At 39.6% G+C, this 20,239-nt stretch overlaps 2 protein-coding genes across 6 annotated transcripts in view; one reads left to right on the top strand and one right to left on the bottom strand.

Moving 5' to 3' along the window:
- Positions 1-20,239, top strand: part of CMSS1 (cms1 ribosomal small subunit homolog) — a 413,449-nt gene that overhangs the window by 32,900 nt on the left and 360,310 nt on the right. The gene's annotated exons all lie outside the window — the stretch shown is intronic.
- LOC118677273 (filamin A-interacting protein 1-like) overlaps positions 1-20,239 on the bottom strand; it is a 35,121-nt gene that overhangs the window by 7,529 nt on the left and 7,353 nt on the right. The window contains exon 1 of one of the 4 annotated variants that reach the window (XM_036352284.1): positions 13,746-14,371. The exons of 2 other annotated variants lie outside the window; for them this stretch is intronic. The gene's annotated coding sequence lies outside the window, so the exon portion shown is untranslated. Of the gene's footprint in view, positions 1-11,000; positions 11,468-13,745; positions 14,372-20,239 lie in introns of those variants that run through there. One more of the 4 variants, XM_036352286.1, reaches the window with a different exon arrangement.

The following is a 20,239-nucleotide window of genomic DNA, read 5'->3' as shown; positions in this document are numbered from 1 at the left end:
CTGACCACCAGGGGGCAAACACTCAATGCAGGGGCTGCCTCCTGATGGTCAGTGTGCTGCCACAGCCAATCTCTCGCGGCTTCCCTGGCTCCCCGCCCCCAGCCAATCTCCTGCAGACCTGATCGGCCCCAATTGCCGGCCAGGCCGAGGGACCCCACATGTGCACGAATTCATGCACCAGGCCTCTAGTATCTAAATAAGTTCAGACAAAAAGCTTTGCTGCCACAATTTAGCAAAAACTTTGTGTACTTTTTAGATTTTTGAAAATGCAGACAAGGGGTTATGGACAATGAAGGTATAGACTATTGGTGTCTTTTGGGTAAGGAGGGTGTGAAGTTGAGGGTCTACTCCAGTGATGGTGAACCTATGACACGCGTGTCAGAGGTGACACATGAACTCATTTTTTTGGTTGATTTTTCTTTGTTAAATGGCATTTAAATATATAAAATAAATATCAAAAATATGTCTTTGTTTTACTATGGTTGCAATTATCAAAAAATTTCTATATGTGACATGGCACCAGAGTTAAGTTAGGGGTTTTCAAAATGCTGATACGCCGAGCTCAAAAGGTTCGCCGTCACTGCTCTACTCACTAGATGCCATTAGCAGCCCAGTTGTGGCAACCAAAAATATCTTCAGACATTGCCCAATGTCTTCAGGGTCGAGGGAGGGGGCATTGGTCCCCAGCTGAGAACCACTGATTTAGGGTGTGTGTGTATATGTCAGTCTGCAATTAGAAGTTATACTTTCCATTGTCCTGCCTTACTCAGCTTTAATTAAACAAATGCAACAGAAAGTTCCCACCTGAATTACATATACACCTGGTGATTGTATGTTCCCTGTGAAGGGCCTGTTCTTTACGCAGTGCTTCTCATGCTTCTCACAGGTTAAGGTGCATTTGAATCACCTGGGAACCTTGTTAAATTGCAGATTCCAATTCAGTAGGTAGGGATGGGCCTCAAATTTTGTATTATAACAAGCTACCAGGTGATGATGCCAGGATTGACTATGGGTAGCAAGGCTTTACTGCAGGGGTGGGGAAAGTCTAGCCCACAGGCCATATAAGGCCCGCAAAATTATTTGGTCTGGCCCTGCCAAGGCATTTGGGGTGAGTTAATTAAATGTTTAACCAAATACAGCAGGTTCATTTTTAAGTTGATAATTTTGTATGGCCCGCAAATGATGTTATAAATATACAAATGGCCCTTGGCAGAAAAAAGGTTCCCTACTCCTGCTTTACTGTTCACATATTTATTTTCTGGAAATGGTATTCTGGCTGAATGTTAACTTAGCCAGTTGTTCATTATTGACTAGAGGCCCGGTACATGAAAATTGTGCACTTGGGGGGGTCCCTCAGCCCAGCCTGCACCCTTTAGCAGTCCCAGAGCCCTCTGGGGGATATATAAGCCTCAGTCGGACATCCTTAGTGCTGCCACAGAAGCGAGAGGGGCTCCCACCACCACTGCTGCGCTTGCCTGAGCAGCGCTCCCGCTGTAGGAGCGCACTGACCACCAGGGAGCAACTCCTGCATTGAGCATCTGCCCCCTGGTGGTCAGTGTGCGTCACAGTGACCGGTCATTCCACTGTTCGGTTGATTTGCATATTACCCTTTTATTATATAGGACCGTACCCCAATGTGTGAACATAGCCTATATTCCTGACCTACAGGGCCATTCATTTTTTTCACAGAGAACATCATGACTAAATTAGTTAACATCTGTTCACATTACTGGAAAAATGACTGAGCTATGCAGCATAGGTGGTTGTTCAGTAGTTACATTTTCACCTAAAAAAGGCAGTAAATTTTAGTTCCAATTTGTGATGATTTTCCTTAATCAGTCCAAAGACTAAAATTTGGAGACCATATAATAACTTCCATTTTTTATTTAGTGTCAGTGATGTGTTGCTAAGCAGTAAACTATATCAGTACAGCTGTTGGTTCTAATTCTCATGGTAAGCTTATAGAGCAGCAGTTCTCAACCTGTGGGTCGCGACCCCTTTGGTGGTCGAACAACCCTTTCACAGGGGTTGCCTAAGACCATCTTGCATATCAGATATTTACATTACGATTCCTAACAGTAGCAACATTACAGTTATGAAGTAGCAACAAAAATAATTTTATGGTTGGGTCAGAACATGAGGAACTGTATTTAAAGGGCCAGAAGGTTGAGAACCACTGTTATAGAGCTTGGGATCATTATCTCTATTTTACAGCTATGAAAATTGAGGGTCAGAAAGGTCAGGAAGGGCAAAGTTGTGCTATTTCTGCATACTACTTTGCCTTTCCAACAAAGAACAAAAACTATTGCATGGACCTAATCCAGATACAAAGGGTCTTTTTCAAGGAACACTTTCTATCATAGAAAAACTGTCAACTTAATTCTCATCATTGTGCTTGTGTTCTTCTTAGTTCATATCTCATAGAGCAGTGGTTTTCAAATGTTTGTTCTTACCTCTCCTAAAATAATTATTTTATTATGTACAACTAGAAGAGTTATTGCGGCACTTTAGCACATTATCTACTTTTTAAATTTAGCTTATGGTAGTATGATTGAAAAAAATAAACTTATAAGATATTTAAAGTACACAACATTACCAGTTGACATACATATAAATTGTGAAAGGATTCCCACCAAATTAACACATCCATCACCTCACATATTCCCCTTTTTGTGTGTATATGAGAACACTTAAGTTCTACTCTCTTAACCACTGTCAACTGTGGTCACATGCCATACATTAGATCCTCATACTTGATTCATCTTATAACTGTACCCTTTTACAAGCCTCATGCTATTTCCCCCACTCCACCCCTCTAGCCCCTGACAGCAACCATTCTACTGTTTCTATGAGTTAAACTTTTTTTTTTTAGGTTCCACATATAAGTGATATTATGTACTACATGTCTTTTTCTGCCTGGCTTATTTCACTTAGCATAATGCCCTCCAGTTTCATCCACGCTGTTGCAAATATCAAGATTTTTTTTTTAATGGCTGAATAATATTACATTATATATACATATACATACACACACATGAAATCACATTTTCTTTATCCATTCATCTGTTGTTGAATACTTAAGTTGTTTCCTTTTCTTGGCTATTGTGAATAATGGTGAATAAGGGAAGTACAGATATCTCTTGAAGACAGTGATTGTATTTCCTTTGGATATATACCCAGAAGTGGGATTGCTGGGTCATTTGGTGGTTCTGTTGAACTACCATACTGTTTTCCATATTGACTGTACCAGTTTATATTCTCACCAACAGTGGACAAGAATGCCTCTGTCTCTACATCTTTGCTAGCATTTATTATCTCTTTTTGATAATAGACATTTCAACAGGTGTGATTGCTATCTCATTGTGGTTTTGATTTACATTTTCATGATGATTAATGATGTTGAGCACATTTCCATGTACCTGCTGGCCATTTTTATGTCTTCGGGAAAATGTCTATTTAGGTCCTTTGCCCATTTTTCATTGGGTTATTTGTTTTCTTGCTATTGAGTTGTGTGAGTTCCTTGTATATTTTGGATATGAACTCCTTATGAGATATGTGGTTTGCAAATATGTTCTCCCATTCCATAGGCTACCTTTTTATTTTGTTGATGGTTTCCTTTGCTGTGCAGAAGCTTTTACTTTGGTATAGTCTCAGTTGTTTAATTTGTTTTTGTTGCCTTTGCTTTGGGTATGAAGTCCAAAAAATCATTGCCAAGACCATGTTTTCTTCTATGAGTTTTACAGTTTCAGGTCTTAGTTTCAATCCCTTAATCCATTTTGAGTTCATTTTTGTGTGTAATGTAAGATAGCTTCAGCTTACATATTTATGTTGTAAGTCCAGTTTCACTCTTTTGCATGTGAATGTCTAGTTTTCCCAGCACATTTATTGAAGAGACTGTCCTTTCCCCGTTGCATATTCTTGGCTCCTTTGTTGAAAATTAATTGACTATATATGGATGCGTTTATTTCTGGGTTTTCTACTCTGTTTCATTGGTATATTTGTTTTTATTCCAGTTCTGTACTATTTTTATTACTATAGCTTTGTTCTACAGTTTAAAATCAGGACAGTGTAATGCCTCTAGATTCATTCTTCCTTCTCAAAATTGCTTTGGGATTCTTTTTAATTTCTGTGAAAAATGCCATTGGAATTTTGATAGGGATTACATTGAACCTGTAGATCATTTTTTATAATATAGACATTTTAACAATGTTAATTCTTCAAATTCATGAACAGAATATCTTTCCATTTATTTGTGTCTTCAGTTTATTTCATCAATGTCTTACAGTTTTTTACTGTACAGATTGGTTAAATTTATCCCTAAAAATTTTATTCTTTTTGATGCTATTGTAAGTTGGATTTTTAAAAATTTCTCTTCAATACTTTGTTCTAAAGTAATTTTTAAAAACTTAGTACCCCTTCACACATTTTAAAGCTGGCATCTGGAATTTTTTTATTCAGGGTTAAATACTTCCAAAAGATATATATTAACCTCTGCCATATAATCTAAAAATAATTATTGCCAAACCAGTCAATCAAATCAGATGCTCAAGAAAAGTTTGACTTCATTTTTCAACTTAAGTAAATGTGAAAATATCTTTTATTTCTAAAAGAAATGAGGTACGGGGCCTTACTTCCCTGAGTTTTCCCCAGATTAAGTAATAGGCACTGCTCCATCCAGTGGTTGGTTCTGAAACTGCAGCTGCTCTCATTGGACCCTCCCATGAGTTAAGTCTTTCTAGAGTTGTCCCTTTGTGCCATAGAGGGGTTTCCAATCCATGAAGATGCATTTGGTAAGATTTTAAGTAAGAAGATTATTTTGAAAGGGTTGTTGGAAAGAAACAACTCAGAGCACAAGCACTTTTTCTGGTAGATCAGACTTGGAAAGCATGTGTGTGAATGCAGACGTTGACATTGGTTTCCTTAAAGCTCCCCAATGCTTGTACCTCTGGAAAATTTTTGTGTGCCCTCAGGGGTATGTGTACTCCAAATTGAAGACTACTGTCTTGGAGTACTCATATTCATGTTCGAGTACTGACACCACAGGATTAGAGGAACATTCACTGAATCCTGTCCAATAAAAATAGGTTGTGGAAGCTGGTTTTATGGATACAAATGTGAAGCAGTTAAATCCAAACTGGCTTAAAGTAGTATCTTATTACAGCTTTTCTTTAGAGCAGCGGTTCTCAACCTGTGGGTTGCGACCCCTTTGAGGGTCGAACGACCCTTTCACAGGGGTCGCCAAAGACCATCAGAAAACACATATATAATTACATATTGTTTTTGTGACTAATCACTATGCTTTATGTTCAATTTGTAACAATGAAAATACATCCTGCATATCAGATATTTACATTACGATTCATAACAGTAGCAAAATTACAGTTACGAAGTAGCAACGAAAATAATTTTATGGTTGGGGGTCACCACAACATGAGGAACTGTATTAAAGGGTTGCGGTGTTAGGAAGGTTGAGAACCACTGATCTAGAGTTTCTATTATGGCTTAGAACTGTTGTAACTTATTGTGGTTTATCACTGTTATGTGCAATAGCAGTTCTTTGGTTTTTCAAAATATCACATCTGTCATCTTGAATATTCTTTGGTACTAACTATAATGCTGGCTCTTTATTAAAAATGATACATTCTGAGGATCTTTTCAGTTTGTATTTACACACACATCAGCACACATGTGTGACTATATATTTTAGCTCCCGACTGTGTAAAAGAGACATTGAGTGTTAGTAATATGCCTCATGTAACACACATATGAAACATATAGTGTGCCTAAATGCTATAATGCCAGTCATACCCATAATAATTTATAATTCTCACTACTTTTGTCTTATTTTTGTACATTACAATCAACCCTACTAAAATATAAGCTTGTTAAGAATAGGGCACATGTCTGATTCATTTTTCTATTCTATAGTGTCTACTACAAAGCTCTTACCTGTAGAGGGCACTAAATGAATATTTTTTGAATGAGTAAAAGAATGAACAAATATACCTTCCTGTGGAAAATACTATAGCATTGTTCCAAGTAATTTTATTCATCTTTTAAAGACGATGCTCTAATATTTACCCATGTGCATGGTTTTAGATATTTAAGAAAATGAGATGTAAATGGTTTTCCTATTGGTATTCTCCAAGTACATTGGCCTCTAGAATGAATCGAGACTTTTGGAATACCTCTGACCCTTATTTATTCAGATCCCTGCATTAGAACTGTATGTGCTTGCTTGTTGAAGAGAGTTTGGTGGTAAATGTCGATATCCTAGCCCCTTACTCTCCTTTGGTTGTTTCATTTCTGCAAAGGAGTGGTTCTTTTATTTTTTCCAAAGAGCCCAGAACTGTGCTGGGCAAATAAGTTTGTTTATTACACAAGCAACATTACATCAAAAGCAAATGAAATTGAAATGGAAATACTCATCTATAACCTGACCACTGTAACACATCAATTATGTTTATATTTTCCAGATTCTTTTCCAGTTCTTCAGACAACTGGCCCGTATAAACTTAGGGTGATTATCTAGCAATGAAATCAATTCCACACGCCATCAATGGCATTGTGTTGTTTCTGTTAGCTATAGAAATAAACCTGTAAGTGGTGAACAACTTAAGAGTCAGTTTAGCTTCTCATCTGTTATTTTTGGGAGACAAATACTGTACTGTATTCACTGTGTGGATCTTGAATTTAAAGTTTTGGTGTTATGAATATGGCAAGAGTTTATTTCATTTAATTTGCAAACATCAAAAGACTATAGTTAGTGCTGGGGCTCTACTGAGATGAAAAAGGGATGGTTTCCTGTTTTTAGATTTTGTAAGATGTTGGGAAAGAATGAGCAGATAATTCCAATGCATTTCTATAAAGGCTCCAGAGGAGTAGTTCTCACATTTTTGGTCTCATGACTCCTTTAAACTCTTAAAAATACTTGAGGGCTCCAAAAAATTATTAAGGGCTCCAAAGAGCTTTTTATTGTGTGGATTGTATCTATCAATATTTACTGTATTAGAAATTCAGACTAAGATATTTTTCTCTGTCTTTTTTTCATCTTTACCCAAGGATATTTGAGAGAGAGAGAGAAACATTGATGTGAGAGTGAAAGACCAATCGGTTGCCTCCCTTACTTATCCCAACTAGAGATCAAACCAGCAACCTGGGTATGTGCCCTGACTGGGAATTGAACCTGCAACCCTGTGGTGTAGGGACGACGCTCCAACCGAGCCACCCAGCCAGGGCTCAGACTAAGGTATTTTAAAAATATTCATGAATTCATTAATAAGCCCGTTATATGTTAACATAAATAGCATGTTTTTATAAAAAAAAAACTTTTTCAAACCAAAACATCAGGAAAAGTTGTATTGTTTTATATTTCTGCTAACTCCTACTAATGTCTAGCTTAATTGAAGACAGCTGGATTCTCAAATCTGTTTCATATATTCCATTAGCTGTCAGAGTAATGATGTCACCACACATCATATAGCCTCTGGAAAGTTCCTTGTACACTTGTGAGAGAATGAGAGTGAAAAAATACTGTTGTTATGTAAATAGCTTTGACCTTTCAGACGTCTTGAAAGGGCCACACTTTGAGAAACAGTACTCTAAAGGATAGACAGTTGAAACCTAAATGGTAAAAGTCTTTCTCTTGAAAAGCCTCTGGTTTAAGCTATCACCTCCTTTAAGCTGTTACTAAGCAAGCCCTTTGCTTCATCCTGATGAAGTCGCCAGATTTACCGGCCTACTCACTGCTTCAATGTTTCCATCATTAATAAAACTAGTTGTTTGCTCCCCACCATAGAGGGAAGACTCTCTGCTTTCAAATCCCTCTCTCCCAGTTCTTAGAAAAATCCTGAATGATAAAACAGTCTCCATAAGACATTGGGTTTTGTTTGAAACTACAGTTTGAAATTAAGGCATGGAAACTACTGAGTTGCCTCGTTTTTAAATGGGTCCATCCACAGTGATGTGCAGGTCAGCCGACATTTCGTTCATTTCAGATCTTTATGAGGCAATTACAGTGAGCACCTGCTGTGTGCAAGGTACTGTGCTTTTATTTGTCAGTTTACCTTTTTCTGTCAAAACTTGCTTGTATACTTACAGAGATCACTCTGGTCAGAACTTATAATAGTTTCCCAGCAACAACCACAGAGTGTGATGATATCAAATCCTGTTTGGACTTTTCTTAAGATATATGAAATAGTGCATCTCATTTTAGTCCAAAATTTGTAACTTCACTTTAATGGAGCTCAATTCCTATATTTGCTTTCATTCTTCCAGAGCTAGTTTAATACATTACTTTTTCTTCCTGGTTTACATGTTAATTACTAAGTAGAAAACAACATATATTACACTGCTTTATTCAGTTTTACTGTTCTCACAGTTAGACTTTGATAGTCTGTTTGTCATTATATCTTATAGCAATTCTTATCTAATATATAATTTTAATTGTTGCATTGATAGTAGCTCTGTTGATGGTTAAATAACCACAGAGTTCTAAGCAGTTTGCAGAGTAATTACATAGAATTTATTGGAAAGCTTCCTTAGGCTGAGATAGATTCTTGGTATTCGGGCCTATAATTTGTTTCTTTGCACGATTCCCTGATTTTCAATGGGACTTTTCACTGTTTAGTCTAATTTTTAGAAGCACTCATAAAAATAGCTATGACTAGTCTTTATTCTATGTATGTTGCTTCCTTTTATTTCTCTCACAAGTCAAAGGTTTTCTAAAAAACATTACAGCTACAGCATACCATAGTCATAATGTAATGCTCAATTCATTTGACTTGGTCAGCAAGATATAGAAGAACAGTAACACTTTTTTTTGGCATCTGCTAGCTGAGTATGAGTGTACATCTGTGTCTGCTTTCTGTCTTTGTTACTGAAAATCCTGTCATCATCTTTGAGATCATTTAGAGACACCATAAATGGGTCCAGATCCAGCAAGTTGGATTACTATTTTCCTTCATTGTGAAATAAGAATTAGGGCATGAGGAGTCTTTCTCTGGTGTCAGAGGGATATATAGTAAAAATGGGGCATCCTGAGTCAGGACTTTGCATCATCTGAACAATCTTGTTTGGCTCCCTAGGGAGCAGGAAAGTGAAATAATAAGATGCAAATACATAGTCACATGACCTTTAATTACAAGGACCTTGGAAGCTTTTAAAAGAGAAACAGGATTTGAGAGGAGTTCCTGAAATCTTCAAATTGAGCAGAGTGATCTGGAATTGAGGCAAATTTCTCTCTTTTTTTTCTTTTTAAAACTGACTGAGACTGCCGAAACCGGTTTGGCTCAGTGGATAGAGCGTCGGCCTGCGGACTGAAGGGTCCCGGGTTCGATTCCGGTCAAGGGCATGTACCTGGGTTGCGGGCATGTCCCCAGTGGGGGATGTGCAGGAGGCAGCTGGTCGATGTTTCTCTCTCATCGATGTTTCTGACTCTCTGTCTCTCTCCCTTCCTCTCTGTGGAAAATCAATAAAATATATTAAAAAAAAAAATAATTTAAAAAAAAAAAAAAAAAAAAAAAACTGACTGAGACAAAGGGTCTCCTAGAAAGAAAAACTGAAAGATGAAGTTTCAAAACCAGAAAAAAAGACAAGTCTGAGGCACAGAGCTTGGGGGATAAGGCTCTGAGGAGACTGTTTTCCGTTTGAGAGCAAGGAATTTGGGCTAGGAAAGACTCTCCACACCCCAATCAGAGGGCTGGGAGGAGACTTAAAAAGGTGCTCATTGTAGGCCTGGGAGAGGAAATGTGAACTAACATGGAAGTGACAAGGGCAACAAGTATAAATCCATACTGGGATAATTACTTCATGCCTGATTCAAATGTCGCTTCTCCAGTGCTGTATTGTCAACTTTTTAGAAAGAATGATTGGATGGTGGATGGTCACTTAATACCACTGAGCTGTGCCTTCCATCCCACATTTTAATTTTTCACGTTAAAAAATATCTACTCAGATGATTTTTCTTTTGTAGTTTACTCAGGTGGGTTTCTTTTTTTTCTTTTTTGCCTTGTTTTGACTATAGTATAGCTAACAAAAGAGAACTTTTTAAGGACCGAGTACTGTGAATACACTAATATGCTGAAGAGCCTACTCATTTTTCTTTTTGCGTTCTTTTCCTTTGGCCATGGGATTCTTAATTATTAGAAAAAAGAGTTCTCAGATCAACATATTAATATTTTTTCCAGACTTTCCATTTTGATTACTCCTATTTCTATCACCACCACCATCACCATCACCACACACACACACATACACACAAGCTTATCTTTCATTAAATTGATATTACAGGTCCTTGGCAGACTGAAAGTTTCAGGAGGCTGTCTCCCTCATCCTTCAAGGCCTGCCCGGACCTAACGTAGCCATGATGCCTTGTCTCTCTAAGGCAGTGGTTCTCAACCTTCCCAATGCCGCGATCCTTTAACACAGCTCCTCGTGTTGTGGTGACCCCCAATTTCATTGTTACAAATTGAACATAATTAAAGCATAGTGATTAATCACAAAAACAATATGTATTATATATGCGTTTTCCAATGGTCTTAGGCGACTCCTGTGAAAGGGTCGTTCGACCCCCAAAGGGGTTGCAATCTACAGGTTGAGATCCGCTGCTCTAAGGAAAAGCATTCAAAAAGCTATGCAGCATGTGATGCTTTGGATTGTCACAGGTGTGTGTGTGAATGTATGTGTGTGCACATGTGCTCCTGAATTCCTGAGAGTACCTTGCCTGGTACATGGCATGTAGAGCTGACTTTTAAGTTTCCATTGGTGATGTGATGGTGATGTTGGGCTTATCCCAGATTCCTAACGCTTTCATTGTTGGTCATTCTCTCCGTTCCTTCCTGTCCCTTTCTGTGGTTGATTTTGTATTCCTTGTGAAGTGTTTTTCTGTGTCTTATCTATTTGGCTCCAAAATAGCCTTCTTTTAGGGAGAGGGTCACAGCAATAGATGACAGTAAACAGTGCAGGTGGTTGAGTAGCAAGAGGCAGCCAGGATGACTTACCAACCCTGAAGCACCAATAGGAAAGAGGCAGTGGAATACTGTGGGCGGCAGGGTAGTGCTGGAGGAGAAATTCAGATTCTGAAGTTTAATTTTCAGAGTTGAATCTTGGCTTCCCATTTCTACCTAGTGTGACTGAGGAAGCCATTTGACCGAATTTTCTTCATCTATAGAATGGAGATAATACTAGATCCTCCCTCATAATAGTATTGTTCTGAGGATTAAGTAAAATAATCCATACAAAAGCTCCTAACATACTGTCTGTTACAATACATACTAGGTACCATTAGAAGTATAAAATTGTACTCATGGTGAGATAACATAGAAGAATACGTCAGCCACAATAGGTTGGCCTAAAGTAGGAGTCACCTGGGAGAGAGTGTCAGAATTTATATCAGAATGAAAGATATCTACACTAATAAAAGACGAACATGCAAATTGACCATACCCTCACTATGCCTTAAGCCACTCCCACCAGCCAATCAGAGCGGCTATATGCAAATTAACCCAACCAAGATGGCGGCCAGCAGCCACGGAGCTGGAGCAAGCAGGAGGCTTGGTTGCTCCAATGACGGAGGAAGCCAAGCTTCCTGCTTGCCGTGTCGGGCTCTGGGCTCCACTCATAGCAACAAAGTTTCTATTATAGAAGGTAAATAAACCCCAGATACCTGCTTTTAGCTGGCCGTGGCCACGGAGCTGAAGCGAGCAAGAGGCTTCCCTCCTGCCCGCCCTGGCCGGCTCTGAGCTCCTCTCAAGGCTAGAAAGTTTCAATTATAGAAGGTAAATAAATCCCAGAATAAAAAAAAGAAAAAGAAAAAAAGGAGAGGCTGGGAGCTTCCGTCGCCGGGGGGGGGGGGGGGGGGCTTGGCCAGTCTGAAAACGTCCCTCAGCCCCTCACCCAGACTGGCCAGGCACCTGAGTGGGGACCCCCCCACCCTAAAGGGGGTGTGGCCAGCCTGAAAACAGCCATCAGCCCCTCATCCAGGCTGGCCAAACCTCCATGGGGTGAGGGTCCCCACTGGGCGGGGGGGCTTGACCAGCCTGCAAACAACCATCAGCCCCTCACCCAGGCTGGCCAGGAACCCCAGTGGGGACCCCCACCCTGAAGTGGGTATGACCAGCCTGCAAACAGCCATCAGCCCCTGACCCAGGCTGGCCAGACACCCCAGCAGGACCCCCACCCTGATCCGGGACACCCTTCAGGGCAAACCAGCTGGCCCCCACCCATGCACCAGGCCTCTATCCTATATAATAAAAGGGTAATATGCAAACTGACCCTAACAGCAGAAAGACTGGGAATGACTGGTCACTATGACACACACTGACCACCAGAGGGCAGAGGCTTAATGCAGGAGCTGCCCCCTGGTGGTCAGTGCGCTCCCACAGGGCAAGCTCTGCTCAGCCACAAGCCAGGCTGACGGCTGCCAGTACAGCGGTGGTGGTGGGAGCCTCTCCCGCCTCCTCAGCAGCGCTAAGGATGTCTGACTGCAGCTTAGACCTGCTCCCTGCTGGCAAGTGGACATCCCCGGAGGGCTGCTGGGCTGCCAGAGGGATGTCTGACTGCCAACTTGGGCCCAATCCCCCAGGGAGCGGGCCTAAGCCAGCAGGTGGACATCCTCCGAGGGGTCCCAGACTGCAAGAGGGCATAGGCCGGGCTGAGGGACCCCCCCAAGTGCACAAATTTTTGTGCACCGGGCCTCTAGTAATTATATAATCTATTTAGTGTGATCCACCTTCAGGCCATTTACACATCTTTTCAGCCATGCACGTGGTTAGCCACACTGGTTATCATTTTAGGCCAGAGTTTCTTAGCCTTGGCACAATGGACATTTTGGGCTGAATAATTGTTATGGGGGTTGTCCTATGCATTGTAGTATATGTTTAGCAGCATCCCTAGTCTCTACCTACTGATGCCAGAAGTAACTCAGTATCCCCAGCCTCTGTTCTGACAACTAAAAAAGTCTCCCAACATTGTAAAAAATCCAGAACAAAAAAAATCACTTCTGGTGAAAAACCACCTAAAATTTTAAGGCATGATTAATTTTTTGGAAAAATTCTGGTTGATCTTTTTATGTTAGTTTTCTCTGACACTCATGACTCTTCTTCATTATCTGGTGCTCAAGTGTACTAGTTTTTAGGACCAGCCAGTATTTTCCATTTTTCTTTTGTTCATAGATCTATACCATAGCTCTTCTCCCTTCCTGGAAGAGAATGATGCTTTGAATATGCATTATACACTAAAATGCCAGCAAATCACAATGGGTGCTAATAGCTGACCTTCCAAAGCCTCTTTGATGTTCTGGTCATCTTATCCCTGTCTGTCCCTTGAGTATAAATGTGCATTTTCTCTGCTAGGATCAGATACTCCTAGACACGTCTACTTGGGGACTCAGAGGTGGGGTGGGATAGTTGATTTGGCACAGATCTGGAGGGAATAGTCTTTTTCTATATGTGCTACTGTTGGGCTTGAACAATGTGAAAAATTTGAAGACTATTGAGGATATTGTATAATGTTTTTGAGAATTTCAGAAACAAATACAAAGTAATAGGTTAAAGGATGTCCAAATTGTCCAACAAACAGGTCATTTGTAGTTTTCATATTGTTGTATAATTAATTATGTAATTATACAAAGTTTATTTTGTTCATTTTTAACCCTTCAAGCAAGTTTGAATTTTACTCTTAGATTTTAGATTAGTATTCCTAAATATATAATATATATTTCAAAATATAGATATTAAAAGGTATACTGTAGCCTGGTCAGCGAGGCTAGTGGTTGAGCGTAGACATATGAACCAGGAGGTCATGGTTCAATTCCCAGTCATGGCACATGCCCAGGTTGTGGGCTTGATCCCTAGTAGGGGGCATGAAGCAGGCAGCCAATCAATGATTCTTTCTCATCATTGATGTTTCTATGTCTTCCTCCCACTTTCTTTCTGAAATCAATAAAAATATATTTTTTAAAAATAAAAGGCATACTGTATCTTCCTCCCATCTCATTCTTCATCTGCCCATTCTCTCCCAATCTGTAACCACTGATTAATGTTTCTTATATGTACTTTCAGAGTATCTTTACGAGTAAACATGCAAATATAAAGATTCCTATTCTCTCCCCTTTTAATATAAAAATAGCTTATTCTAAAATAAACACTGTTCATCTCAGTTTTTGCATTTTAACATTTTCTTGGAAATCTTTCCATTAGATAGGTATTCTTAAGTGAAGGCAAGAAAAGGGGAATGGAAATAGACGACTGTTAAATAAACCTTTACAACTTAATGCTAAACAGTTTTTTAAGATATATTTTGATTTCAGAGAGGAAGGGAGAGGAAAAGAGAGAAACATCAGTGATGAGAGAGAATCCTTGATTGGCTGCCTCCTGCACGCCCCCTACTGGAGATGGAGCCTGCAACCCGTGGATATGCTCTTTTTTTTTTAAATTTTATTTTCTTGTTTAAGGTATTACAAATAGTACATATGTCTCCTCTTTTTCCCCATTGACCTTCCCTCGGCCTCCCCTACCCCCCACCCCCGCCCCCAGTGTAGATATGCTCTTTTTTAAAAAAAATATATTTTATTGATTTTTTTTACAGAGAGGAAGGGAGAGAGATAGAGAGTTAGAAACATCGATGAGAGAGAAACATCAATCAGCTGCCTCCTGCACATCTCCTACTGGGGATGTGCCCGCAACCCAGGTACATGCCCTTGACCGGAATCGAACCTGGGACCTTTCAGTCCGCAGGCCGACGCTCTATCCACTGAGCCAAACCGTTTTCGGCAAGATAGGCTCTTGACTGGAATCAAACTTGGGACCCTTAGGTCCACAGGCTGACACTCTATCCACTGAGCCAAATCAGCTAGGGCCATGCTAAACAATTTTTAATTTATAGGATATTTTATCAAATAAGGTAGAAGAATGGGAGTCATATACTTTTGCTGTTTTAAACTTTAGATATGAAGATAAACTAACAGTAACATTATTTTTATTATAATTTTAAAACAGCACTTTGACTGTTAGTTATATATCTGTCTTTATAAGGTCTGTGTGTACCATCTTCATTTCTCAGTTGAGAAACTGAGGCCCAAGAAGATTAAATAACATGCAAGGCTGTTGTTACGATAGCCCTAGAAATGGAACACAGACTCTAGTTCCCAGCTGCTGTGTAGTGAGGGGTTTAGCTTGGAGTGAGAAAGAAGCAAGTGTACTGAGGGTCTACTCTGTGCTACTTGATTTTACTTGATTCTTACGTAATTATTATCCCCATTTTACAGATGAGGCTAGTATCAAAACCCTAAAATTTAGAGTGGTAAAATAATTACCAAACAGCAAAAATAACCAAACCAGAATAAAAACTCACTGACTGCAAAGCATGTGTTCTTTGCACTTAACCAGGCTACATGCCAGAAAGCCCAGACAAGAGTATTGACCTCCGAAGAGTTTCCTCTTTCTCCTATTCCATGTTTTTAGTGTTCATTTGTTCATTCCTGCACTCTGTCCTCATCAGTTTTCTGGCCCCTCCTACTTTGCTCACTCTGTTCCAGTCACACTAGCTTCCATGTTGTTCTTTGAACACAACATGGCCTGTGGCTTTAGGACTGGCTGCTTCCCCAGCCAGCTTCTGGACTCTCTCCCTCATGTCATCTAGTACCATCTGGCATACTATATTTTACTTATTTTATCATTGGCTGTGTCTTCATTCAAGGTGTGTGTGTGTGTGTGTGTGTGTGTGTGTGTTTTACTCAATAACTGGTCAATTTCAATTATTGGTCTGTTTTATTCAATGAATGCTATAGTTCTAACTTAAGAACAGTGCCTGATACTTAGTTGGTATTCAAGAAATATTGGTTAAATTTTGAACTACACCTATTCTAGTTCTTAACTAGGACCCATTTTAGGAGTAACTATAAGCAACAGACACATAGTATATAGTTTCTTTTCTTTATCATCTGTAACAGAATTACCATTTATTGAGCAGTTATTATATGCCATGTATAGCATGCTAGTCCTGGAAACAGTTATAGCAGGGAAGTATTATTGTCTTCATTTTACAAATAAGCAACTGAGGCTCAGAGAAGTTAATTTGCAAAGGTCCTGCCTAGTAATTGGCAGAACCACAATGCCAATATAGTATTTATTCCAAACCCTGTTTCTCACCGTGACATACACCCACACCTCCTATCTCATATATCTCACATGCAAATCATCCTCCCCCGTGAATTTGTGTTGTAATATTCTGCCTGTCAAAAGCACAGATAATCACCACCACTTGCAATCCGCTGTTTTGTCACAGTATTTTCTGTAGGTTCATGGCTACTTTGAGCCTTGATCATGAGACATTAGCAAATATTCTCTTAATCATTGTAATAATAAAGCCAGTTTAGTCATTTGGCATAAATTCATAATTATTTTTGGATGGTTTAAAAATTTGTGGCTTTGCCAGTAATAACATCTCATATTCCCTAGGGGAGGTAGGTTTGTCATAAATACCATTTCCCTAGTACATTTCAAGGAACTTAAAGTTCTCGGAAAATATTTTTAACAGGCAGCCTTTTTTTTCAGACAGACTTCAAGGGCATAGTGTTCTATACCCTTAAAAGTGTATGTCTATGCCGAAACCGGTTTGGCTCAGTGGATGGAGCGTCGGCTTGCGGACTGAAAGGTCCCAGGTTCGATTCCGGTCAAGGGCATGTGCCTGGGTTGCGGGCACATCCCCAGTAGGAGATGTGCAGGAGGCAGCTGATCAATGTTTCTCTCTCATCGATGTTTCTAACTCTCTATCTCTCTCCCTTCCTCTCTGTAAAAAATCAATAAAATATATTTAAAAAAAAAAGTGTATGTCTATTTGTTTTATCTTACTAAGACTATTTACATGTTTTTCTCTTATTATTTAAAATCCATTTTGTATTTTCTATCTTAGTGGATTAAGGAAAACAGAAATGGATTCTTTAGAAGAACATTCTGATGTACTTGCAGAATTTTCTGGTTTTAATTTCCATTAGTCTTTTTTTTCTCTTCCCAGATCACAATGTTTTCAATCAGATATTGCAAATGGGTATTTTGGAGGATTAGTATAATTCGTTTCTCTTAATACTTATTCCTTGGTAGGTTGCTTTTCTTTCTTTTATTCATTCCCTTTTGAAAAGCTACAAAGAGTATATCCCTTTCCAAATCTTATTGAAACTCCCCCCCCCCTCCCAATTTTTTTAAACCCCTAGTTCCTGTAAGTCTTTAAGGCCAAAAGAGGAAGCAGTCATGTGCCAGAGTGGATGAGTTCACTGGTTTTCTTTCACCTTCTTGTAGTGTGGCTGCTGCCTGCACAGAGGCAGCGGCTAATGTGGTATGCTTGGGAAACCAAAGGTTTCCTAACTTGTTAGTGGGAAATTCCGACTTCAGAAATTTACAAACCACAACAACAAAGGCTTAGGTTTTATTGTGACTACTGAAGTCATTCAGTTTACCATGAGAAATAGGGTAGATAGGAGCCCAAAGAGTGTAACATATGAAACATTTTGATCCCTAGAGAACTTTCTTTCCCCCCCTGTTTATTTTAGCTATAGTAAATCAGTAAATAAGGGACAACAGAACTAGGAGCATTTCATAGCACTGAATAGTAAGTAGAGGTGGGGGCAGTTGGAGGGTGGAGGCTGATGCTGGGTTTGGCTTCCCACTAAGCAGTTAGATCAGGAATCACAGTGAGTGTCCTCCATATGCCCTTACCCACTTTTCCTAGTTCCTGAGGATGACTGGTTTCTGTTTCTTCCATGATGTTATAGAGAGCTAGAGTTTGGGCCATAGATAAAGTTTAGTTACAGACAGCTTTTCTTCTGGAATCTGTTGGAATATAAATTACCATTTTTCTTGTGGTCTGTGTTTTGCATGTCCTCTGTAAATTGTAAACTTAAAATTATTTCAGTTATCTAAGCCTTAATGTTCCCTTGATTGACAGTGCAGAGCATTTGCATTACATTTTCCTTTTCTGTCACTTCCAAGCACTGAGAAGACAGAATCCATGTACACAGAGTTTGATCCTATTTTTCTCTCCTCTAAGTTGGGTTCTTTTAAGATGAATGTGTTCTAGACAATAAGCATGTGTAGTGAGGGGCAATTTCATCAAGATGTTACCGTGGTTAGCAGTAGACCTGCTAGGGGTGAGAGCAACGACTTTACATTCCACTTCCCTTGGCCCTGGCTCTGCTGCTGGTTTTGTGCTTGAGTAAGAGTTTCACCCATTTAGTTATGTTTATCTCTGTGAGAAATTCTGTTCATAGCAGAATTAGAGAAAAGGCTATAGTGTGCTTCATTATGTGTAATATGAATGCCCATCCATTTTGCCCTGACCATATCTTATCCTGTGATTTGAATTCTAACGGAGGACAAACTATTTCAGGTTTGTGCTATGTAGTTGAAAAAAAGTATTTTTGAAAAAGTACTGACTTCACTATACTTCACTTTTAAAGTTCACTCATTCACACCGTTTTAGAAAAAAAGCAAAACCCCAAGTCTCAAAACAACAGAAAAGCTACCTTCAGAAGAGCCATGCATCCAATGGACAGGGAATATTAGACCAAAATCTGCTGCTGACTTAACTCTGTGACATTGCCTCATCTGCCTGTCACTTCAGATGCAACATGGGAAAGCAATACAATTTCGTCTCCAAGGTTTACACAGGTTTTTGATAAGCCTCAAATCTCACTTCCACAGAACAAAGCTTTAAAGTCCTTTCCTCCCTTCTTTCTGTTAGCATTGTATACAAATTCATGTCAAAAATGTATGCTTCCTTCCATCAGAAGAGATTTTTTTTTTAAATCCTCACCCTAAGATACGTTTATTGACACAGCACCCCCACTGGAGGTTGAACCTGCAGCCTAGGTATGTGCCCTGACTGGAAATCAAACCTGCAACCTTTTTGGTAGTATGGGATGATGCTCCAACCAACTGAGCCACCCGGCCGGGCTCCACCAGAAGAGATTTTTATGACTTGTCAAGTCTCATAACTGTATGGAAACCCTAACTGGAATTTCATGTGATTCAGATTTATTTTTGGTTCTTTATATGTCAAGGTTATAAGTGTGCTATAAAAGTTATGCTAAATTGAAAGTACAATTAAACTGAAAAATTAACACCTGGAAGAAGTGTTTAGCCTATTAGTTTCTGAAAAGGGAATCTTTATTATCTGTGTCTAGGATCTGATATATAAGCTATAAGATTTGTCTTACCCATTTGTTTTTATGTGTGCCTCGAAGGCATGGTAAGACTTTCAAGGTCAAACAGGGAGATTCCAGGCTAGCTTTTTATATTTATTATTTATTTATTTATTTATTTATTTATTTATTATATTTTATTGATTTTTTATAGTGAGGAAGGGAGAGGGACAGAGAGTTAGAAACATCGATGAGAGAGAAACATCAATTAGCTGCCTCCTGCACATCTCCCACTGGGGATGTGCCTACAACCAAGGTACATGCCCTTGACCAGAATCGAACCTGGGACCCTTTAGTCCACAGGCTGATGCTCTATCCACTGAGCCAAATTGGTTAGGGCATCCAGGCTAGCTTTTTAATCCTTTGCTCTCTTTGGTCCTTTACTCAGTAGGGGAGGTAGGAGGGAGAGAGAGAGAGAGGGAAACATCTATGAGAGAGAGACACTTGGATTGGTTGCCTCCCACAAGCGCCCCCTACTGGGGCCGGGAATCAAATCTGCAACCAAGGTATGTGCCCTTGACTGAGAATTGAACCTGCAACCCAATGCTCTGACCACTTAGGTAAGCATGCCAGGGTTTGATAACTTATTTTTTATCTCAGGTGACTAAGACATATTTAGGAACACTCCTGTGGGTTTCTCATAGGAGGAATTCCCTTCTAGCAAGGACGTCAGGATAAAGGATAACTTCGCTTTTCCCAGTGGCTTTTTCAGAGAGGTTAGGCACGAGAGACATGAATTTTCTCCAACAAGCTTAATCTCTGACTTCACTTTATGGCTGGGTATAAGAGAACAGAACTCTTCAGACTGCATCCGGTAAGGCACCTCCTCTTCGGGCCTGAGGCAACGCCTTGTGCCTCCGTCTGGCAGAAGCCTGTAGCCCCATATGAGGATGAGCGTTATCCTCGTGGGGACTTGGCATAACTACAGTGTCATAGGTACCATTTGCTGAGGGGCTGCTCTGGTTCTGCCACTGTGCCAACTGCTGTATCACATTTAATCTTCACTTTAAGGATCGAAAACATTTAAGGTGCCTTCCTTTCTAT

The sequence above is a fragment of the Myotis myotis genome, unplaced genomic scaffold (genome assembly GCF_014108235.1).
Source record: "Myotis myotis isolate mMyoMyo1 unplaced genomic scaffold, mMyoMyo1.p scaffold_m19_p_2, whole genome shotgun sequence".
NCBI classification, from domain to species: domain Eukaryota; kingdom Metazoa; phylum Chordata; class Mammalia; order Chiroptera; family Vespertilionidae; genus Myotis; species Myotis myotis.
The sequence above is the reverse complement of the archived record's forward strand: the minus strand, read 5'-3'. Positions and strand labels throughout refer to the sequence as shown.